Genomic DNA, 20,984 nt, shown 5'->3' with positions numbered 1-20,984 from the left:
CAGCTTGTGCTTCATTCTGTGACCTTCATACTAGAGATCTTCATTATCTTTTGGGGAGGCTGAATAATGAGGTGAACAGAGGTAATTCAGGGGACCTCCACTCTCCCAAGTCAAAGTGCAATGTCAATAATAATGCCACAGAGGGCAAGTGAGGTCAAACAGGACTGAGGACACACAAGAACAAAGCAAACGTTTTCACTAAAAAGCCACAAGGAAAAAAACCAAGAGGCCTCCTTTGGCAGTGCCCAAGAAAATGTGTGAAAAACTGTGAGCGGTTTTAGCTCAGCTCTAATTCCGGATGACAATATTCCTGAACTCCTACCATGGTGCAATTACGGAGGACTGATCAAGTTGCCTCTGGGTGTTCATAAATGAATGGATGAGTGCCGCTGGGCAAAGCACCATGGCCCCGCGTTTGCCAAAGGAGTAGCAGGCTGGGATAGATTTTGTGCCATCAGAAAATTGCCCGCCCACTCCCCTACCCCTCCAATCAATATCTCCCCCCTTTATTTTTCCCCAGCGGTGTCAAAGAACGTTTAAAGTTTAATGTGGATTTCCTACGCGCCGAGATTTATAGTGTCACTTCCAATCTGGTGCTACCAAATAAACTGGGATAGGAGGTGTTTGCTGTCTCCATCCATGAGATTTCACATTCCGCCATTGAGCTCAACAGCCCTTTAACCCCCCTACAATTTCAGGGAAGAGTTTTGGAGCATCAATTTGAAGAGAAATTCACAAAAATCAATTTGCACAGTAGGAAAGGAAACCATAGCAGGTGCATTTACAGATGTTCCATCCTCTCCACCTATCATCTAACGCTGAATTGTAAAAGACCAGATAAACACAGAAACAGAAGGGGCCAAAGGGCTGTAAAAAATCACTGCTCTTTTTTATTATTATTTTCAAAGGAAGTAAATACCTTAGCGTGTATTTCATGCCAGATCCCATGGTCCTTGAGTAATAGTTCCCATTTTCACAACTCTGACTCTAGGAGATTTGCCATCATTACCTTGTCTCCCCTCACATTATCCCTACTAGGTAGGTCAACCTAATTATTCCCATTTTACAGGGTGAGATGTGAGGGAAGGGAACTTGCTCAAGGGCACCAAATAAGTCACATGGCTGAGCTGGGATATGAAATCTGATCGACCTGCTCTAAATCCATAATAGGTAAAGACACAGGTGATGCAAGAAGACACAGAATTTGGCTCTCGGTGGAATACATTTCTAGGGCTTCTCATCTTATATACGGGTAGCAGGCTCAGTTTTGCAACCATCAATCCTTATGTAACCAAAATGGTTTTAAGGAGGGAAGGAGCATCACAACACTGCTAAGCTAAGTATCACATAAAGCAATGGATACCATCCATCCCTGGACTCCTTTTGTCCATTTAGGGGCTCCTTCCATCCCACCCCAAAACTGGATAAATCATGGAACAGAGCAAAAGGAGCCCAGTCCCATTTCAAATATCTCTTTGCACCCATTATCAGGAAGTTGACTTCTCCATACAATATCACATCCTGTGTTTTTCATGCAGAACCTTGGCATAAACAGATCTGTGCTGCCTGCCAATTTGCTACCAATTTGCTACTCCTTAACGGCTTGGGACTAGTTTGATATAACCACTCAACTACTTCAATCTATCAAATGAGCACTTTTCCAAGTACCACACAATGGGTCGCATCCAACTTTGTTCTGCTCAGAGTAGACACATTGAAATTAACAAACTTAACTTATTAATGTCTTTGAGCCTCTACTGAATATGACCAGCACTGGGTATAACTCATGGTACGTTCCACACACAGTATTTCTGTGTGGCAGCGCCCACACTCAGGAACAATATATTGACCGTATTGTTTTTGACCCCTGCTGAATGCTTTTTTGTTTAGGAAAGTCTGGGTATATAGATTTCAGGTCAACTTGTTTTAAACGTCTGACCTTTACTGACACTTTAAATGTATATTTTACGTTCCATGTAAATTACAGAGAGGTTTCGACAATTAAGCAGTGTAAGGTAAAGGTAGCCCTGCCCGTACGGGCCAGTCGTGTCTGACTCTGGGGATGTGCGCCCATCTCACTTAAGAGGCCGGGGGCCAGCGCTGTCCAGAGACACTTCCGGGTCACATGGCCAGCGTGACGAAGCTGCTCTGGCGAGCCAGCACCAGCGCAGCACACGGAAATGCCGTTTACCTTCCCGCTATAACGCAGTACCTATTTATCTACTTGAACTCAAGGGTGCTTTCGAACTGCTAGGTGGGCAGGAGCTGGGACCGAAAGACGGGAGCTCACCCTGCCGCGGGGATTCGAACCACTGACCATGCGTTCGGCAAGCCCTAGGTGCTGAGGTTTTACCCACAGCGCCACCCGTGTCCCATATTAAGCAGTGTACAAACTGTTAAATAAATAAATAGCAATGAACAACAAACACAGCCTTGGCTGTACGATGCTGAAAAAGTAAAGGAAGGAACAAGCAAAGGACCTTCTCAAGGCCGTAAATGAAATGTAACTACGGCGCTATAAGTTTTAGATTCATTATTCTGCAATGTATTTTGAGAACCAGCAAACAATAACATCTGCGGGGAAAGAGTATAATGAACCTTGTAAGGCCTCTTAATTTTCTCTCTTTATTGCCGCAGAGATTCTGAATCCACTTCAAAATAAACCCAATTACCTTTCTAAAAAGGTAAGCTGATGACTTCAGGGAGATCCAGGTGCCTCATCTTTCCCACAGTACAAATCAGCAGAAAGGATCTGGGGGCTAATTATAGTCTACCTGTCCACTTATCAACTAGAAAAGCATAAAAGTGATGCCTGCTAGAGTGCATTCATCAGCCAGCTTTTCATGATTAACCTGCCCCAATTAGGAAAGGAGGAAGAGTAATGCATCAGAAACTAATTAAGGTGACACTGAATCACGTTATTTCGGACTGCAAAGGATCTTAAAAGGTCACTTGCTCTTCTCTATTTTTTTCCCCTTTCTGCCCTAGAGCAGATCACAATATAAAGGAGAAACAATGTTTGCCTTAATCCAAAACTTATTCGAGAAGCTTCAAGCTCTGTGTACAGCCCAACCCAATTTGAAGACGCTGGGGAAATTTAAAAACGTGACGCTCATGTCACTCAAATCCTATTACTGCTTACATATATGGCTTAGGATGCATTCGTTCCAATGACCAGAGTATTTTATAGGTTCATAGATTTTGACATTGATATTTTTGGTTGTCAACCAATTTCCTAAATATTTAATTTTTTATGAATCTCTGTTTCTAGATTTTGCTGTAACCCCCCCTTTTCCTGGTACATTTTTCACTATCAGCTTTGTCTTAGTTTTATTCAACTTAGAACCTGCCACCTGCCCAAAATTCTGTGTTTTTTTTCCTAGGACTTTCAGCAGACAGTTCTTAGGGTCCTCCACTGTTATTACAAGATCATCCTCATATGCTTTTAATTTATATGCCCCCCCCCACACACACCATGATTCCTCTGATGGATTTATCTGCCCTAATATTTCTCATCAAAACTTCTAAAACCAAAACAAATAATAGAGGTGATAGTGGACATCCCTGTCTTGTTCCTTTTTAAATCTTGCAGTTGTTAGTTACCACCTGATTGGCAATTAGTTTGGCTTTTTGCTCAGATTCTGCCTGGTATGACTCAACAGTGGGCCTTGAACCAGTGTGGTATAGTGGTTAAGAGCGGTGGACTCGTAATCTGGTGAACCGGGTTTGCTTACCCGCTCCTCCACATGCAGCTGCTGGGTGACCTTGGGCTAGTCACACTTCTTTGAAGTCTCTCAGCCCCACTCACCTCACAGAGTGTTTGTTGTGGGGGAGGAAGGGAAAGGAGAATGTTAGCCACTTTGAGACTCCTTACGGTAGTGATAAAGCGGGATATCAAATCCAAACTCTTCTTCTTCTTCTTCTTCTTCTTCTTCTTCTTCTTCTTCTTCTTCTTCTTCTTCTGATCAGGGAGAATTGGGCTTCCCTGTCAATTCCTTCCCAAGTTGCTTAGGGGGTAGTAGAGGGGTCACTGGAGAGCCCATGATAAACCCTCTCTTCCCCTCACCCCTTGGACCCTACTATGACAACACCCCCATTCATCAGGGAAATTTTGGCTGCAGTCACACAACAGTTTATTCCATTTCCCTGATGTTTCCCTGTTAATTTCTGTGTTATATTTGAGCTCTCAAGAGATTTAAAAAGCCACTTCTGGAAATCCAGTGGAATCAAGTGGAAGTTTAGTGCTCAGTTCTGCTTTAATTAGTTCCAGAAATAGTTTGTTTGCAACCCCGTAAATCCAGAAAACTGTGGGATGAAATTGGGGGTAAGCATATCAGCATGAAGTTCTTTTCTGCCTTTTTTCCATGGGGTGTGCAGAAAGGGTGGAGGAGCAATGATGCTGTTCAATGGCACACCCACCGGCGTGAATGAAATTCAGTGTGACGTGCCAGTAAATCAATCAAAAAGCCGCAGCTCAATAAGGTAACAGGTACTGAATTTTTAAGGGAACATTAGAAAAGTGTTAGCATGATGATCAGGAAAAGCAACACAGTATTCGCTCCATCTTAAACACACTCACAGTTTCCCAAGAAAGAGCTCATCAAAGAAAAGATTGCTTACAGCAGATAATGTTTTTTTTTCTTCTGCCTTGCACCTCCCTCCAGCTCCAAGAGCCTTCAAAATAGAGCTTTTCCTAGAAGAAGAACTGAGACTCTTTGCCATCAGAGAAGGTGGTTGGTTTCACCTGCGCTGCCTCACCTCCAGCCCCAGGAATCTTCAAAAGGGAGTGGTTGTCATGGACATTATTAGGTGTATGTGTCTTTTAATGAGTTGAAAAAAGATTAGGAGTCTCAGGATATGTGGAGAGTATGTGCATGAATTCAACGGTTCTTGGTTTATCTTTCGGTTGCCATTTTGCTAATGTTGTTAATATTGGTTTATAGAATATAAATGCTGTATAGATTTGTTAATCATATAATATGACTTTCCCCATATAGATTTGTTAACTGTATGCTATCGTTTGCTTTAATTGTGATGTTTAGCTTAATTTTGCAGTCGTTGTTAACAACTGGATTTTTCACTGATGACTTGCTGATTATTCTATATGATTTATGCTGCATTTGTGATGTTATAGCATGTTTTTGTTATTTACTGTTCGTCAGCTGCTTTGGAATTTATTTGAATGAAAAGAGGCAGAGAAATACCGTATTGGCCTAAATATAAGCCTCATTTTTTTTTACCAAATTCTCACTGTGAAAACTTAAATTGTGGCTTGTATTCGCGACCTTACGGTATGCAGCCAGGAGCAGCGAGGAACGGAGTGGCTTATATTCTGGTATTTTTTCTCTCCCCCCCTCTAATTTTAAAGGTGTGGCTTATATTCGGGTGCAGCTTATATTCAGGCCAACACGGTACAATAAATCAATCACGTTCACTTAGTCATGCTCACTAATTTAAATGGGTCTACTCTGAACAAATCTTAGTTGATTACCACTCTTTGTCACCATCTCTAAAGTCAAGGAAGTTACTTGATAGAGGGGGAGGGCTGGCTGGGGGCATATGAGATGGCCCTCATTTCCCATGATGGCCTTGGTGCTCAGCTACCATTTGAACAGGAAAAGAAAGCACAGCCAAGTCTTTATGCAGAGAGCCAACGAAACCTCACTGTGGCTGTGCAAGAGGCAGCAGGGGGTAGTGGTTAGAGGGTTGGACTAGAACCAGGGACGCTCAAGCTCATCTGTGGAGCTCACTGGGTGATCTCGGGCCAGTCAATTGGTCACAGTCCAACATACCTCCTAGGGATGCTGTTAGCTGGAAATGTGGTGACTATGGAAGAACCACAGATGCCACCCTCAGCTTCCTGGGCAAAGGATGCTATAATAATAATAATAATAATAATAATAATAATAATAATAATAATAATAATAATGATGATGATGATGATGTTAGTCTATGCCTTTGACCTTCTCTGCACTCTTAAGAAGTGAGGCTTTAATGTGCATACTACAATATTAAGACTGCATTATTGAGAATAGGCTTACACACACACACACACTCTCTCTCACCCCTTTCAAACCAAGTCACTCCACAGATTTATTATCCCCACTGAGTTATTGATAATGCTGCTTTTGTATCAGGACCAGGAGCATTTAAGAGGACTCTGCAGCATTCAGCGTGTTTATTATTCAGTGTTTGCATGCATAATCTTCTAAAAGCATGGCAGATTAGGGGTGTATTACTAAATACAAAGCCAAATATCCCCCCTTCTTAATCCATTTATGTGTAACACATTTGTTAGTTAAGCCACTTATTACCACTTTCTGACATTTTCAACCACAATGCAGCATCTTGCATAGAAGCCTAGTAACAGGAGTCTGATTATGTTGGGAGGTTTTTTTTCTGATGCTGACTTACATATTGGCACTTGAATGGGAATAAAAAGGCACACGCACACACACAGAGAGAGAGACCAGTGTACTTTTAACAACTGAAACAAGCTTAACCTAAAAAGCCCTTATTCTTGCATTTTATTTCATCAAATGTAACAGGATTTATTTCAATTAATATTCTAATTGCTCAACACTCGAGGAAAAATAAAATAAAACGGGGCTGGAAACTTTCATTAATTTTTCAGCAAATCGATTCAATCCCGTGTAATTAATAACTGGGAATAGTAAGGTTTGTTGTGAGCTATTCCTATTTCCGGTGTCTGAATAAATGAATAATGTTGATATAGAGATATTATTAACACAACAGATTTTTGTTGTTGTTGATGATGATGATGTGCAGGTTGGCCCCTCTTAGGTAAAGGTAAAGGGGACCCCTGACCATTAGGTCCAGTCGTGACCGACTCTGGGGTTGAGGTGCTCATCTCGCTTTATTGGCCGAGGGAGCCGGTGTACAGCTTCCGGGTCATGTGGCCAGCATGACTAAGCCACTTCTAGTGAACCAGAGCAGCGCACGGAAACGCCGTTTACCTTCCCGCCGGAGCGGTACCTATTTATCTACTTGCACTTTGACGTGCTTTCGAACTGCTAGGTTGGCAGGAGCAGGGACCGAGCAATGGGAGCTCACCCCGTCGCAGGGATTCGAACCACCAACCTTCTGATCGGCAAGTCCTAGGCTCTGTGGTTTAACCCACAGCGCCACCTGCATGGCCCTTCTTAGCTGCCACCAATTCAATTTTCTGGCTATGAACTGGCTAAATTGAGGCATTAGCTACAGAATGAGAACGCAGAGCCTGAGCGAAGCTGCATGGAAAGTCATGTTGGAAACAGCAAACCTACAACTGTCCACCCAAGCAATGAATTGGGAAGCCTGATCATCTAAGTAGGCATAGCTGGAGGGTGAACAAACAGTTTAGGCTCACTACTAGCCATGCTGGCTATGGTCTGCCTCCTTGGTCAGAGGTATTATGGTTCTGCATACTGGTTGTTGGAAACCACAGAAGGGAAGAGTGCTGTTGGTGCCATATGCATGGGAATTATCAGGTGTTATCCTCTTTACAAGCATCCTCTTTAGAGCCAATGTGGTGTAGTGGTTAAGAGCAGTGGACTCGTAATCTGGTGAACCGGGTTCGATTCCCCGCTCCTCCACATGCAGCTGCTGGGTGACCTTGCATTAGTCACACTTCTCTGAAGTCTCTCAGCCTCACTCACCTCACAGAATGTTTGTTGTGGGGCAGGAAGGGAAAAGGAGATTGTTAGCTGCTTTGAGACTCCTTAGGGTAGTGATAAAGCAGGATATCAAATCCAAACTCTTCCTCTTCATCTGGCTGGCCATTGTGGGAAAGACCACATGGACCTCTGGACTGAGCAGCGCTCTTCTTAAGTAGGTTAGGCCCCATCTGTACTCTACATTTAAAGCAGTACCATACCCCCAAAAAGAGCCCTGGGAACTATAGTTCATTAGAGGTGATGAGAGTCATTAGGAGACCCCTTATTTCCCTCACAGAGCTACAGTTCTCCAAGTGGTTTAACACTCAATCCCTCTTCCCAGAAAAGTACAAAAATTGTAGCTGAGGGGAATAGGGGGATTCTAACAGTTCTCTGTGGGGACGCGGGTGGCGCTGTGGTCTAAACCACTGAGCCTAGAGCTTGCTGATCAGAAGGTCGGCGGTTCGAATCCCCAAAAAAGGGTGAGCTCCTGTTGCTCAGTCCCAGCTCCTGCCAACCTAGCAGTTTGAAAGCACACCAAATGTGCAAGTAGATAAATAGGTACCGCTCCAGCAGGAAGGTAAACGGTGTTTCCGTGGCTGTTCTGGTTTCGCCAGAAGCAGCTTAGTCATGCTGGTCACCTGACCTAGAAAAACTGTCTGTGGACAATCGTCAGCTCCCTCGCCTAGTAAAGCAAGATGAGCGCCACAACCCCAGAGTCGTCTGCGACTGGACTTAACTGTCAGGGGTCCTTTACCTTTACCTTTAACAGCTCTCTGAACCCCTAGCAAACTACAGTGCCCAGAATTCTTTGGGAATTCTTTGAATGTCTGAAGTGGAATGATACTGCTTTAAATGTATGCTACAGATGGCTGAGATATGATGGCTTGCTGAAGGACTTGGTGTTACAGATGATGCAGATTTAAATGTGGGATGTGATGGTCCAAGTCAAACATTATCCATATTTAAGTGGTTGCAATCAGAAAAGAAGTATGGGTTGGTCATGTTGATTATATACTCAAGAGAAACAAAAGGGGAAGGGGCCTCTTACCTAGTTTGTTTATAAAACATGTGGGTATTTTTTGGATAGCTGCAAGAATTTGCAATTTTCAAATTTATTTTCAGTAATAATGATGTTTATTGTAGGACATGTTTCCCCCCTTCTCTTACAGTTTCACGGGCGTGACATGTTATTTTCTCTCCCTAATAGCAAAATTGCCATATATATTACATGGTGGGTTATTCTGACCTGGTTCAGAAACATGATAAATAATCAACTCAATGAGATATTGTTAGCAGATCGAGAGAGACATCCAAGCTTCTCTTGTCAGGGTGAGACTAAACTGCAGAAAATGTGGACGGCCAAATGTCATACAGCATTCATCACTTGCAAGGTAACTGACTTCTTCTGAATTCACTCAGGCAGAAAATGAACAGCTGTCAATGCTGATCAAGGAGAAGGGAAATACAGCTTCCAGGGATGGGATTCCTCCCACCGCTTTGTTTTCAACATCTTTAGTTAAAACAATGTTATTTAGCCACTAAGAAAAATTGGAAAGTAACTACAACAAAAGTCTAGACCAGCAGTTCTCAACCTATGGATCCCCAGATGTTGTTGGACTACAACTCCCATCATCCCTGATCTCTGGCCTTGCTAGCTAGGGATGATGGGAGTTGTAGTCCAACAACATCTGGGGACCCACAGGTTGAGAAAGGCTGGTCTAGACCAGTGTTTCCCAACCTTGTGCCTCCAGATGTTTTTGGACTACAATTCCCATCATCCCTTGCCACTGGTCTTGCTAGTCAGGGATGATGGGTGTTGTAGTTCAAAAACAGCTGGAGGCACAAGGTTGGGAAACACTGGTCTAGACACTGAAAATCTTTTGGTTCATCTATTCAGTGTGGCCTAAATCTTTGGCCTGAAACAGACATCACACTCAACCATGGTTTGCTCTCCTTAAGCAGAGTTTAGATAATAACACATAATGGCTGTATTTACACAACACAACAAGCCAGAGTTGCTGAGCTTGTTGTGATTTATCGCAAGGGTAGGGAACATTTTTCAGCCTGTGGACCATGTTGCCTTCTGGGCAACTTTCTGAGGGGCACATAGTGTTGGATAGGGCCAGATGCAAACATGGACAGAACACCAAATTTAAAGTCTGCCTTGGTAAAGGTAAAGGGACCCCAGACCATTAGGTCCAGTTGTGGCTGATTCTGGGGTTGCGGCGCTCATCTTGCTTTATTGTCTGAGGGAGCCGATGTACTGCTTCCAGGTCATGTGGTAGGCTAATTTCTACACTGTCAACCCCCTCCCCCCGCCCCCAATCTATCATCTAACCAGAGAAACAAGAGGCACAATCAGATTTCAAGAACACATTTCAGGTGGGCAAAAACACCTGGTGTGAGAAGCAGGGTCACTGAAAGGTGTGGCCTGGGGAAATGGGATGGATCCCCATCTCTGACTGATGAGGAATCAGCTGTGTGCTGGTACACCCTGGCTGATCATTCCTACCTTGCTCCAGCAAATTTGATTATATCTACTTTAGACCCAGCTACCTAACTTGATCTTAATTTTCCTATTACAGAAGTGGAGCTAACAGGGAAGAGGGAAGGAAGGAAGACTTCCCTGAACAAAGTTACTAGCTACTGTGAAATCATGTCACCGTTAAGTTACTGTAAGAGAAAACCAGAAGCTGATTTCAGTTAAATTGCGTGCTTGGCACAAGCGGGGGGTTTGTTGCTGCCATTATTCAAAGCTTGAAGTTCCACCGACCTCTGGAGGTCAGGAGGAAGAGCTTTCTGTAAAATCAGAACCGAAAAAGAGAGAGAGAAGAGCAATTAAAAAGACCCGCAGAGATAGAAGCACATCAAGGAGAGACAAAGGGTAGCAATTTGTGTGGAATGGAGTAGAGGCAAAGAGCTTCAGGAACGGAAATGGAATTCTGGGAGGTTTGCTTTGGCCGTGATGACACAGGAGATCTCAGTTGAGCACATCATTATCCGAAGCAATGCTTTCCTCCCTGCTGGTGCTCAAAAGAACAGAAGGAAAAGGAACACCTGAAAGGGGTAGGGGGAAGGATACATCAAAGACTGCCAGAAAAGACCCTGATATGTTCATTTTCACAGAACTGTAAAACTATTTTCCCTCTTCTCTCCCTTGCAGAAACAACATGTTGACTCAGAAGCAAGTCCTACTGATTTCAGGGAGGCTTACTCCCGTGTAACTGGGTATCTGCCTGCAGCCTGAACAACTTAAAAGTTATTTCCAGGAAAGCTACGAAAGTATGTCTTGGTTCCTTCCCACCTCCAGCGCCCAGCATTTTGAGACAATTTATTCAAACCATATGAGCAAACAACATTCAGCAATACTAAACCACCTTGCTGCTGTTTGCCTGCCATGTTACACTCTCGCCTATTTAATTCCTTTCCCAGAGTCAATTATTTGATGTAATAAAAATAAATGTCACTGCAATTATATGATGTGACTGCAGAATCCCCGTAATGGAATATATTTTAATGCGATGTAAATCAACCGAGCCTTATATAATCTGCAAATTAGCCTGATGCAACACTTAACAAAAGCTGTGATAGGCGAGTGGAATACATTAGATCAATTGAGGTGACTTCCTGAAGGACCTGATTTGGAGAAGATGGGTTGCATCCTGAGCTGGCCTTCTGGGAACAGAAGTGTCCTTTCATTCCCAGAAGGTGGTGAAGATACCAAGGGACGGTCCTGTTAGAGGAAGGGCGGGGAGCCTGTGACCCTCCAAATGTTGCCGACCTACAACTCCAACCATCCCTGATCATTAGCTGAGCTGAAGTTCAACAAAGTATGGAGGGTCACAGGTTTTCAGCAAATTCCCTCTGCAGTCCACATTCTGGATGGTTCGCCAACCATCCAGAGCAACTTTGTCTTCCCACTTCCTCCAGTGGGATCTCACAGGAATTCTGCTGTGTATAAGACCATAATAATCAAGATCAGGGCCCATTAGTCCAGCATCCTGTTCTCACAATGGGCAACCAGACGCTCATGGGAAGCCCATAAACAGAATCTGAGCACAACACCACTATCTGTCATGGACTGGCTGGACTCAGAGGAATGGTTGGAGGCACCAGCTGTGGAAACACAAGGGGATGAAGGTTCAGGGCCTGGATACTGGTGGTAGGACGACAATGAGTGGTCAAAGGAAGAAGAGAGAGAAGCTTGGGAGGAGGAGGTGTTGGAAGCTGGAGAGGTAACAGAGTTGTATTGATCAGGGAGAGTCTGCAGCAGACCGAAGTCCAGAATTAGAAGCAGACATGGAAGCAGGAGAGGAAGAGGCCCAAGAGGCAGAGATGAATCCAGCTGGTGAAGAAGCCAGGGTCTCTCCCCCTCCTGGTGTGAAAAGCTCTCATCCCCACAAGTCTCCCAGGGTCAGAAGAGGTATGAAGAGGGAGCAGCAAAGACAGGTGTGGCAGCATAGTCTCAGATTGCTTGGGAAGGAGTCAGAGGAGGAAGAGGAGACTTAGGCATCTGTGGAAGGTAGAGACTTTCAGCCCCCAGAACTGCCTCACAGGGGAAAGATCTACCGAGAAGAGTTGCTGTACTCATTAGGCCTGGCACTACTGAGCAGACCTTGTTTCTTTTAATAAAGAGTTAACTTCTCTTACTGTTTGTGATTCACTGCCGTCTGGCTCCCTCACGCTCTCATACAGCTGCCTTTTCAGATAGTGAAGGAAGCAACGGATAACTGAAAAAGAAACTATCGCTAACTCTTAGAAAGGAAGGCTGAAGCAAATGTTTCTTCTGCCATTCCTAATTAAAGTAACACATCGTAACCAAAACAGTCTCACAAAAACAAGCGTGTTCCATCGGTTAGGAGTTGCCGTTTCTGATTAACATTGGACTCCAGCCAATTAATCAGCTCAAGGTTTAATTAATTAACCTGTGTTTAATGCTTGCACCCTAATTTTTTTTATCTCCGATTCCTTTCACTTGTGCGTTGAGTGGTGTAGGAGCTGTTTCTGTGTAGTGTTAGCACATAAGCGAGAAGAGAGAATTGCAATTTGCGCCTTTACCACAAAGGAAGGCATTGATAGGATGGGAAAGTCCTATGGAACTGGACCCTCCCATGTGGTCATGTGATTGATATGTGCTATCCTGCTACATGGGATCGTGCTCTTATGTGAACCTGCTACCTTCAGAGTTCTTTCTCCAGAAATCAGTGAGCTGAGAAATTCTCTTCCTAGAGAGGCTCACTTCATTCCAAATGTCATGTGTTCTGCACATCAGTCAAATACCTTTTTTATATTATCTGCTCGGGTTTTTTAATCTGTTTTAATTCTATTTTCTATTTAGGTTGCTCATTTGCTTTAATTCATGGTTTCTTTAAGAGGTTGGGAAGCCCCCTTCCTCCCATTTTCTGTCATATTTTATAGCATTTATTATATTCTATTTTATGAACTGACCTGGAAGGTGTTTTTTAACCCCCCCAAAAAATCACATATTTTAAATAAAATAAAATAAATAAATATATGGAATAGCTCCCAGCTCATCAGGTGCGCTTGGAAGGAGATGTTTCTGTTGTGGTGTGGTTAAGCAGCCATCACACAGGTTTAATTCAAAATGTCAGTGTAGGGCCTTATCATTCCTCAGTTCCAGAAAGCCCCTACAACACACCATTATCCTTAAGCAGAAACCGTACGGTAATCAATTAACTCCTGAGTCCACATACAATGGCAGAGCCTCACTGCGCCTTTGGAATAATTCATGAGAAACTTTGCAAGATCTAAAATAATGTAATTGCCTGTAAAAACCCGCTTGTTCCTCTCGCTGATTGGAAAATGAGTTTTGTGAAATGTGTGTGTGCGTGCATGTGCAAAAATCTTTTAAACACATATTTAATGGAGACATTGCAAACAAATACATAAATGTTTTTACGCAGAGTTATTAAAACAAAATGGAAAAGAGCAGGAGACAGACTGTGAGACACAGATAGATGCACACTGAAAACAATAAACATAAAATATCCCAAAGAGATACATTTTGTGATGGCTTTCTTTTCCTCTGCCCCATATTTTTTTGAGGGTGGATTTTTTTTTTACTTTATAAAATTAAACAATTCCAAAACAAAAGCAAACCATTCCATACACAAAGATAAAAGCAGTGGGTTGTTGTTTTATTTTACACTGAAACACGGAACAGTGTTTCCGCTTCCTGACAGTGATGTAGCATCTGAAAATTGTGCACAAAACCTCATTATTAGTGCCTTAGGTGACTAGGGCAAAGGTAGCCCTTTCACGCTGTCACTTCTCTTCTGCTGTTTCCAGACAGGAGAAGATGGGAAACCAGACTTTTAAAAAAGTTATCTGAACTGTCAAGTTGGTGCGAGAAAGCTTTTAGATCACAAGCAAAACGAGAGAAGAAAAATATAGATTTGAGAGAAGCAGAATCCTGAATCTGCCAAACAAAGAAAAACTAGAAATATCACCTGTGCTATGCTCTGTAAGTCCAATATCACAGACTCTACCTGCTAATACCACCTCATCTTCAGCCAATGAAGTTAACAACACATAATCCATTTTAGGCTCACTGGAAGGGCAGATCGTGAAGCTGAGACTCCACCTCATGAGAAGAGAAGACTCCCTGGAAAAGACCCTGATGTTGGGAAAGATGGAGGGCACAAGAAGACGGGGATGACAGAGGACAAGATGGTAGGACAGTGTTCTCGAAGCTACCAGAATGAGTTTGACCAAACTGCGGGAGGCAGTGGAAGACAGGAGTGCCTGGCGTGCTCTGGTCCAGGGGGTCACAAAGAGTCGGACATGACTAAACGACTAAACAACAGCAACAACAATCCATTTTAGTCACTGTCCCATCCATTCGACTGATTCCCACATTCGTTTCCCCTAGAGTCACCATCATTTGAATGTTACCCGTTTCTACATAAACAACTGTTTTCGGGCCGTGCTGCAAAGCCTGCTTACTCTGGAGTAAACCACGCTGATCATATGACAACACCATGGGAGGGGTTTTTCCAACCACCCTTTGACCTTGGAAGCCTTTGAAGAAGTTGCTGCAGAAGAGGGGCTGTGAGCTACATCATGGGAGGTGAAACTGTGAAGCTCCTTGTTACTTTTTGCTACTGGATATTTTTTGCAACCTGTGTCTGCACGTCTGTGCGCGCGCGGGTCGCGATTCGCCACTTCTGCACATGCGTGTGACGTCATTTTGCGCGTCTGCGCATGTGCGAGCGACAAAACACGGAAGTAACCCTTTCTGGTACTTCTGGGTCACTGCGGGATGCAACCTGAAAACAACGTGAAGCAAACAAAACTGTAGTCTTGTTTTATGCATAGTATTGAAATGTGGCTAATTTTGGCATATCTCTGTTTTCCTGTGCCATTATGAAATGATTGATATGTTGTTGCTTTCCTATGTTGCTATGCAATTGCTTTCATAGCATTTGTTTGAAATGCATCCTCCAACATTTCTCCGATGAAAATAAGGATGTCCCATTCCATCATGATGATTTTACTATTTATAGCCCACACATCTTACAGGGTTGCCCCAGCCACTCTGGGCAGCTTTCAAAATATATAACAACATAATAAAACACTAAACATTAAAAAAAAAACCACCTTCCCTATACAGGATTACCTTCAGACAGCTTGGGGGTCAGATAACTCCATACCCTTCAACATTTCTCCAGCGAAAATGGGGACATCCTAAGGAAAAGTGGGACATTCCAGGATCAAATCAGAAACTGGGATGGCTTCTCTAGATCCAGGACGTCCCTGGAAAATGGGGACACTTGGAGGGTCTATCCTTGTCAATCCTTGTTTTTCTGTTATAATTCACTTTGAGCATGGTCTTTTTTTGTGGAAAAGCAGCATAGAAATAAAATGAATGAACGACGAACAACGTCTGAGTCGGAAATTCAACAGTAAGTGATTTAAAGCAGTAGTATTTGTTAAGTGTGTAAATATAACCAGCAATCCATTATTGATGTAATCCTGTGATCCTCAACATGAAACGCATGAGCTTTGGGGGGGGCATGGGGGTGTTGCTTGCTTTTTTATGTCTGTGTTTGTTTGGGGTTGCATGTAGGAGTTTTGCCTGTTTTTTAGAGGTAGGAGGTATGATCATCACCAGCTTGGGCATTTTGTGGTGCCCACGACAGTTTCTCAGATTTCTAAATATGCCCCTGGACCCAAAAAGATTAGGGACTCCTAGTAATTCTTTTACCTTAAAGGTAAAGGGAACCCTGACCATTAGGTCCAGTCGCGAATGACTCTGGGGTTGCGGTGCTCATCTTGCTTTACTGGCCAAGGGAGCCAGTGTTTGTCTGCAAACAGTTTTTCCGGGTCATGTGGCCAGCATGACTAAGCCACTTCTAACGAACCAGAGCAGCGCACAAAAACACCATTTACCTTCCCGCCAGAGTGGTACCTATTTATCTACTTGCACTTTGACGTGCTTTCAAACTGCTAGGTTGGCAGGAGCAGGGCAGGGACCGAGCAACGGGAGCTCACCCCGTCGCGGGGATTCGAACTGCCGACCTTCTGATCTGCAAGCCCTAGGCTCTGTGGTTTAACTCACAGCGCCACCCACGTCTCTCAATTCTTTTACCTTAGGCTTACTGAAATGATGATAGGACTGAACTTCACTGCTGGTTACCACAAATTAAACAAATACTAGTTAAGTCCAGCCACAAACTTACAGACCTCTGTTTCTGGCCCGTCCATGGGGGCTAGTGTGGAGCTCCCTCACCAAACCTTGGCCATGTCCCATGTGCCTGCCAGGGGTGGCCCTGGCTGTCAGCTTCTTGCTCCTTAGTCTCAGTATTGTGCTTGTAGACTCTGGCTCCCCCTACTGTTGGCCTCCTTGCTTTATGCCCTAAGAGTCCCTCTGTACACCAGCTGCCAGTGGAAACATTATTCTCAATCGGAGTTACGCTAAAGCACTAAGCGGACAGCAACTTGATACTGATTGCTGGTTTAACAACCCCCTCCCCTGCCCAACAACAACAAGAAAAAAGAAAGGAATGGAACGGAAAAGAAGAAGAAATAGGAGCTCACATTCAGGATATGCTCTTTACGGTAAAGTGGGAGCCAAGGAAATTAATTAGAAAGAGATCGGTAACAGCGATAATTTTCTGCTCTCGGACTTCCTTTTTATGAGCCTGTCATCGACTGATATAAGGCAGCTCAGGAACCGTTAGCTCCATAAAGGGAAGCTGAAATATTCACAGAGCTTCATAAAGAAATGTTTACATTCGGAAGAAAATGATAAGGCCACAAAAGCTTTCTGTAGCACTCTGATAATACACGGGGAATAGCTAGATTTTGGCTGCTTGTTCAGCAAATTTCTTAAGAACGTTCTACTCTTCTTATGATAGTCAACCATAATATATATATATATATATATATATATATATATATATATATATAAACAAAACCACAAAGTGGATTCAGACTTCAGCTGACCTTTAAAGTTTGAATGTGGTGCATGGCATTCTGCTCAAATAAACTCTGTTTTATTTTAAGATGGGGTTCCTTCTGAAGGAATAGGAACTGAGCTGACACGCCATCAAAGGAAAAGCAAACACATGCGCTTCTGCGTATGTGGACTGATCCCCAACCAGAAAATGAAAAGCAAATCTAATGGATTACACATGAAAATATAAGAAGAACCTGTTGGCTCACACCAATGGCCCATCTAGTCCAACAACCTGTTCTCATAATGGCCAACCAGATGCCTGTGAGAATCTCTGCAAGCAGGAGCTGTGTGAGATTCTTAATCTCAGGGCCATGGGTTTGAGCTCCACATTAGGTAAAAGATTCCTGCATTGCAGGGGGTTGGGTTAGATCAGCGGTTCTCAACTTGCGGGTCCCCAGATGTTGTTAGACTACAACTCCCATCATCCCTGAGCTCTGGCCTTGCTAGCTAGGGGTGATGGGAGTTGTAGTTCAACAACATCTGGGGACCCACAGGTTGAGAAAGGCTGGGTTAGATGATCCTCACAGTCCCTTCCAATTCTACAATTCCAATATTATATGGAACAGCAGCTCTTTCTCTCCCCTCCTATGGTTTCCGAAGCGTATTGTCTCCAACAGCGGATACATAGCTGTCAAGGTTGGCAAACTTTATCCTCCATGAATTTGTCTAATCCACATTTTAAACCAATCATGTTGGTTGCCATCTCTACCTATTGTGGGATCAGATTCCCTATTTTGGCTATGCACTGCGTAAAGAAGTACTGTACAGTTGTACCTTGGAAGTCAAACGGAATCCGTTCCAGAAGTCCGTTCGACTTCCAAAATGTTCGCAAACCAAATTGTGGCTTCTGATTGGCTTCAGAAAGCTCCTGCAGCCAATCAGAAGCCACGGAAGCCCTGTCGGACGTTTGGGTTCCAAAAGAATGTTTGCAAACTGGAACAATCACTTATGGGTTTGCGGTGTTCGGGAGCCAAAACGTTCGGGTTTTCTCTATCTGCTGACACCAAATCATGAATAACTTTATTCACTACTGTCTTGTCATTTACTACCTGGCCATTCTTTCAACAAAAAGTTTTAATATTTCCTCATAGGGGAGTCCCTCCAACCCCTTGATCATTTTGGGCATGCCTTCCTAAACCGTTTCCAATTCCACAATATCCCCCCTTTTTTTAACCAAATGTTGGATACTTTGATAGATTCTTGTATACAGACTTCTGTCCCACCTAAATATTCACCTGGTCTGCAAAAACTGCAGGGTGGGGGGGGGATGTCTCTGCACTGTATCACTTCAGACAGAAAGGGACAGTGGTGAGGACTGCATGGCTGAATTCTCATCCAGCTCTCCAAAAAAGTCACTTCATACGGAAAACCAGCCCGCCAGGAACAAGGCTAAATCTGAATTATTCTCCCTGAAAGCAAGCAATTTTCTTAGTTGAGCAACAATATAACTATACAAAAATTGTAGTAGGTCAACTATGTGCCAGAACCTCTGAAATGCCTTCTTCACAGCATAGTTTGAGATGGGTGAATCCAGGAGTTTTCCAGCTAGGTCTCATCTAGAATTTACTGCAAGCTCCAATCAGGGAAAAGATTTTTATAATAATAAAAAAATGGAAGGGAAGGGAATAACCTGAGACAATTACTCCCCACAGAGCTTCTTATAGTATAGAAGCAAACAAAGCAGGTGTGAGAGTGGTCAGTGCTTTGTTACCTCAACAAATATCCACCTGACTCCATTGTATCAGGAACAAAAATCGAAGTAATTTTGTGCCTGCCGCACCTCTCTAACCATTATTACGGTTTCCCTCTTTGGCTTTCCATTTTCTCACTGTGATGTTATCTTGGTACGCCCTTCCTGCTTCACTCTCCCTCTGTTTAGAGTCTTCCTATAATTTGTCCACACAATGGCCCAAGATTATGATCCACTATTATTGCTCTATTTTCCCACTCCTTAATGGGCTGTTTTCACTGCTACATACACATCTCAGCAACAGATTCCAAGCGAGCAATCTCCAGATAAACATCGCCGGCGCTGAGAATATCAAGAAATGGCTGTCTCGTGAAGATCCCTGTGTGAATGGAGCCTTAAAAAATGAGATGTCTGGGGGGAAATTTGTAATATATGGTAGTATTGGGAGGAGTTCCCTTCACAGTATTTTACATACAAATGTGAGTTTGCATTCCACAGTCGCTTGGGAATCTTAAGAAAAGTAAAATGCGATGATTTGAAGATATAATAGCCGAGTAGCAAGAAGAAGTTCGACAGATATGATGTGTAGTTTGCTTCTTTTGCTGTAATGGAATGAGAAAGGCTAAACTTGCGGGCCTCTGTGCTTGGTGCAGTTAAAGGTAAAGGTAAAGGGACCCCTGACCATTAGGTGCAGACTCTGGGGTTGCGGCACTCATCTCGCTTTATTGGCTGAGGGAGCCGGCATACATCTTCTGGGTCATGTGGCCAGCATGACTAAGCAGCTTCTGGTGAACTTGAGCAGCGCACGGAAATGCCATTTACCTTCCTGCCGGAACAGTACCTATTTATCTACTTGCACTTTGACGTGCTTTTGAACTGCTAGGTGGGCAGGAGCTGGGACCAAACAATGGGAGCTCACCCCGTCGTGGGGATTCAAACCGCCAACCTTCTGATCGGCAAGCCCTAGGCTTTGTGGTTTAACCCACAGCACCACCCGGGATGGGGAAAACATTTGTGTTGATTTAGGTGCAGCAATGCTGTGACAGGAGGAGTAGGTGGCAAACAAAGCCCAGGAGACTTGGATAGAAATGAGGTCACTATACTATTGACTACAATCAAAGTAGGTCCATAGGCACTGGGTACCCATTTATCAACCTGCTCCCCTGCTGGTTGATTGACATCTGGGGTTCACTAGTGTTAGGGGGTCCCCTATGGCATGATCCCAACTGGTAGGGGGCAATGCGGCCTGTCAGCCCCCAAGCTGGACATCTCAACAGGAAGTGCCACCCTCCAGATCCTTTAAAGGGATCCCCCAGGGAATGGGAGAAGGAGTACCCCTGGCCTTTCCCATCCCTTCTCTGGATCTAGCCCAATGACTGTTGCACCATAACACCGTGCTACAAGGAAGGCAAAACCTGAAGACCCTGCCCATCTGTCTGCAGGGAGATTCCTCCCCAGCCCTGTAACCAGTGACCAACAGAAGTCCATGACAAGGTGCACAGAACTGGTCTGTTCCACATCAGGGAAACAACATTGAAAGCGCTACCTATGGGGATGGATGGGAAAGCCAAATGGGGACTATGGTGTTGTGCACTGTGTGCCTCTTTTATAAAGTCCCAGAGCAGACATGAATGGGCAAAGTCTTCACCCAGGATCCATTCTGAAGCCCCGCCCCTTGGGAGCCAGTTCAATGGATGATTGGTTGCCAAGTCTCCTGCAATTGCCCCCCCCAACAGCCAAGAATGGTGGGCAATCGCCACCCCACCCCCAGCGTGCAGAGGTCCAAGAGTCTCGCAGCTCCCTCCCCACACACTGCCAGACAACTCCCAAAGATAAGTGGGAAGTGGGATTCTGTTTTGGGAAGCTTTTAACATTTGATGTTTGCCTTTGTTCATTTGTACAATGGTACCTTGGGTTAAGTACTTAATTTGTTCCGGACGTCCGTTCTTAACCTGAAAGTGTTCTTAACCTGAAGCACCACTTTAGCTAATGGGGCCTCCTGCTGCTGCCGCGCCGCCGGAGCACGATTTCTGTTCTCATCCTGAAGCAAAGTTCTTAACCCGAGGTACTATTTCTGGGTTGGTGGAGTCTGTAACCTGAAGCGTATGTAACCTGAAGTGTATGTAACCCGAGGTACCACTGTATTTTGTTGGAA

At 44.0% G+C, this 20,984-nt stretch overlaps 1 protein-coding gene and 1 long non-coding RNA gene across 34 annotated transcripts in view; one reads left to right on the top strand and one right to left on the bottom strand.

The window, feature by feature from the left end:
• Positions 1 to 20,984, bottom strand: part of NRXN1 (neurexin 1) — a 981,700-nt gene that overhangs the window by 188,916 nt on the left and 771,800 nt on the right. The window lies entirely within an intron of this gene.
• On the top strand, positions 8,586 to 12,144 carry LOC309367434. The gene is made up of 3 exons (XR_014167169.1): positions 8,586 to 8,651; positions 8,866 to 9,049; positions 10,244 to 12,144. It is a non-coding gene; the product is annotated as an uncharacterized lncRNA (long non-coding RNA).

Source organism: Podarcis melisellensis, assembly GCF_964234715.1.
Source record: "Podarcis melisellensis genome assembly, chromosome: 3".
Classification (NCBI taxonomy): Eukaryota; Metazoa; Chordata; class Lepidosauria; order Squamata; family Lacertidae; genus Podarcis; species Podarcis melisellensis.
Note: the sequence above shows the minus strand (reverse complement) of the source record. Positions and strands in the feature narration are given on the sequence as shown.